This window comes from Dermacentor variabilis, chromosome 1 (assembly GCF_050947875.1).
Source record: "Dermacentor variabilis isolate Ectoservices chromosome 1, ASM5094787v1, whole genome shotgun sequence".
Taxonomy (NCBI): domain Eukaryota; kingdom Metazoa; phylum Arthropoda; class Arachnida; order Ixodida; family Ixodidae; genus Dermacentor; species Dermacentor variabilis.
In genome coordinates, this window is record NC_134568.1 from 261746443 (window position 1) to 261750101 (window position 3659).

Consider the following 3659-nt stretch of genomic DNA (forward strand, 5'->3'; position numbering starts at 1 on the left):
CCTCGAAAGCCATTTTCTTTTGCCTTTCTGCCCTCTTTTCGGGTGACTCCTCCCTTGCCTTGCTGTTCTCGTCATTACTTTCCACTGAATCTGACCTTTCCTTTGATTTATACTGATTCGACTTCGACCAACGCTCTGGCTTGTCGGCTCTGTATTTAGTCACCTCCTTCTTAGGAGCTTCGTTGCCTTCGAACGCACGGCGGGTTACGTACTCCTCAGCGAGATTGGCCGCCCTCGTGATAGTGTCTACGCCTGGCCTATCCTGAACCCAATGCTTGATGTTTACTGGCAGCCGGCGGTAGAACTGTTCTAAGGCAACGCACTGCATTGTCTTTTCGGCGTCGCCGAGTGCACCCTCTTCTCTGAGCCATTCCTTCAGGTTTACCTCCAAGGTGTATGCAAAATCTGAATATGACTCACTTTTGGTCTTCTCGACTTCCCTGAACTTTCGCCTGAATGCTTCAGCTGATAATCTATACTTTTTAAGCAGATCTGATTTGACTTCATCGAAGTCCTCTGCTTCTTCTTTCCCCATGCGGGCGATAATATCAGCTATCTCCCGTGGCAGTAACGTAAGCAAGCGTTGTGGCCACGTGTTTTTCGCGAATTTTGCCTTCTCACACGTGCGTTCAAACTGTACCAGAAAATGTCCCCTCCTACTGCGTAGGGTGCCATCAAGTCTGTCATTCTGCGCTCGCTTTCACGTGCCTCTGTGCTAGGTCTTTCGCTATTTTGTGCTTTCAGAAGCGCAATCTCTAGGCACTTCATTTCGAGTGCGTCGCGGGCAACACGCTCTTCCTTCTCCTCTAGGCGCTTACGCTCTTCTTTGGCCTCACGTGCTGCCCGTTCGCGCTCCTCTTTTTCCTCTAGGCGCTTACGCTCTTCTTTGGCCTCATGTGCTGAACGTTCGCGCTCCTCTTTTTCCTCTTGGCGCTTACGCTCTTCTTTTTCCTCTCTTTCTTTAATGCCCTCTAGGCATTCCGTCAGTTCCTCGTCGTCTGCCCCGGTCGCTTCGATTGCCTCAACGATCTCCGGCTTTCTCTTTGATTCGGCAATTTGGAGGCCCAACTCTTTGGCCAAGCTCAACAATTCCCGCTTCTTTAGTGCCTTCAAGTTCATGGCTGCCCTTAGTGCTGCTGAACCTTCACTCTATACAACCTTGACGTACTCAAACTTCCGTCAACGGATTAAAGAAAAATCACTGATATGTACTTTCCAAAAAATACGTAAAAGCCAAGTGATATCTCAGTGAAGAAAAGCCGTGCACTCACCATATGCAGTCATGATCCGGACACCTTCTTTCCGAACGTTGTTGCCAGGACGAAGAGGCTACGATCTCGTAGTTGTCGTCCAAGTTGGAGTCTCCAGGATTCCGTATCCCAATCGCTGCCAGCCAGTTTGTTGCGTGCTCCAGGGTAGCGTACCGTACTGCTGCCGAGAAGTAGCGGCGCCTGCCTATCGAAGCTCGACCGACATTACTTATTGGGTAGCGTGGCGTTGTCGGCGGGCTGCAGGCATCCGGTAGATCATGGCGACCAAGCAGGGGCGAGACGATTTGCTAGTGCGAAACTTGCACGTTTTATTCAAAGGTAGTTGAAAGAAAATAAGAAAAGCATGAAGTATAAAGTATCAAGTATGAAGTCTCTCAAAGTACATTTCGGAGCCCCTTAACTAGGCTCTCTGCAAGTGTGGGCGGGATCTTGCTTCCGTCGAATGACACGTGACAGGCACGGAGAGAGAGCCCCTCCTCCTGCAATACCGAGTACGGGTAGGAGAAGTCGATCCTCTTTTCGACGAATCCGGGGAGAAGGTCGGGTGAATGACCTCTCCGGCGCCGTGGGGTCCGGCCAAGATAAGGTGGAGGGGATGAGGTAGCACACACGATGCCACGACCAAGAGAAGGTGGAGGGGATGAGGTCGCCCTTGGGCTCCGGCTCAGGCGTTAGGGTGAATGACCTCTCCGGCGCCGTGGAGTCCGGCCAAGAGAAGGTGGAGGGGATGAGGTCGCCCGTGGGCTCCGGCTCAGGTGTAGGGTGAATGACCTCTCGCCACGTGGTGTCAGGCGCCAACCCTAACAACCTCGGCATTCGGAAACGAGCGCGCTTAGGTACCAGCGTTATCTCGAAGACAACCTGCTACTTGCCCGTCTTGTAATGAATCGAAGATTTTGTTAGACACCTTGCCAGACAGCTCGTCGGCATTCCGGTTGAGATGTCTGGCCGAGATAACGGCTCCTGCAAAGCTTCCGTCGGGTTTCCTTTCTTCATTTCTTATTATTTGTGCACCACGGGGGCCGCGGGCTTCCGTATAGTCAGCGTTATTTTTCTTGCGTTTTCTAAGAACTGTTGTGATTCAATAAGAGGAAACTTTAGCTCGGGTCCTTCTTCGATGCCGGCTGCTCAAATACATGTAAAACGCATAATGATTTTATGAGAAAATCGCTCAACCGATCTAAATGAGAATTGCTGCATTCAAGAGAGAACGTTATATCACAGTGATCGCTGCAATAATAATTTTTATCTATGCTATGGCATTATTGACAGGAATTATCGGGAAGTGGCAAATCTGAAAAAAGAATAGAAGTACGAAGTTTACAAATCCGTTAGTTCGGATACAAACAGATATCGCATCCCTGTAAACTGCATCCCTTGGAGCATCTCAATCGGACGAATTCGATGCATGAATTTATAACTTATGTGAAGTTACAATGCCTGTAAAGATTTTGCGAATACCATATTCAGGAGTTAGCGGTGTATTTAAGAGTGGCATATGATATATCATTGTTGTCCGCATTAAATGAAATATTAGGTGGAGCTTACAGAATTCCGACATCGTTTTTAGTTGCTGAGGTACAGAGTCGTATACTTTGAGTATTGTTTCTTGAAATTTCGACTTTCTTCTAGAATTCAAAACACGCGCGGTCACACACGTGCACATTCACACATCGCCATGCATGCGCCGCAAACACGCAAGCGCTCACACACATGCACTAATGCGCAGATGCAAGCATGCACACACGCCGTCAACGCTTACACACGCATACACGCGCTCACGTGCAAGCATTTGCAAATGCGGAGGCACCAGCCCGCGCACAGACGCTCCCTTCGCACGGACCCACACGCACCAGAGTAGTCTCTCCCTCGCGCATGCACAAGCTCTCTCTCCCTCGCACACACACACTCTCCCTGTCTCCACCGCACACAAGCACACTCTCCCTCACACGCACGTACTCTCTCTCCATCCGTCATACGCGCGCGCGCACACACACACACACACACACACACACACACACACGCACACACACACACACACACACACACACACACACACACACACACACACACACACACACACACACACACACACACACACACACACACACACACTATACGCACGCAGAGGCACCCATGCGCACACAAACACGCACACATTTTTTCGCAATCGTGCATGCTGAAATTCCAAAACACGTTGGCACGCGTACACGTTCACACGTGCCCACGCATGCACCGCAAGCGCGCGCAGACGCGCCCGTACACGCAGGCACGCACACTCGCCGCGAACGCTCACACACGCATACACGCACTCGCGCGCATGCAAACGCAAATACGGAGCCACACGCCCGCAAACTCATACGCAGAGCGCACACGCGCATACAACCG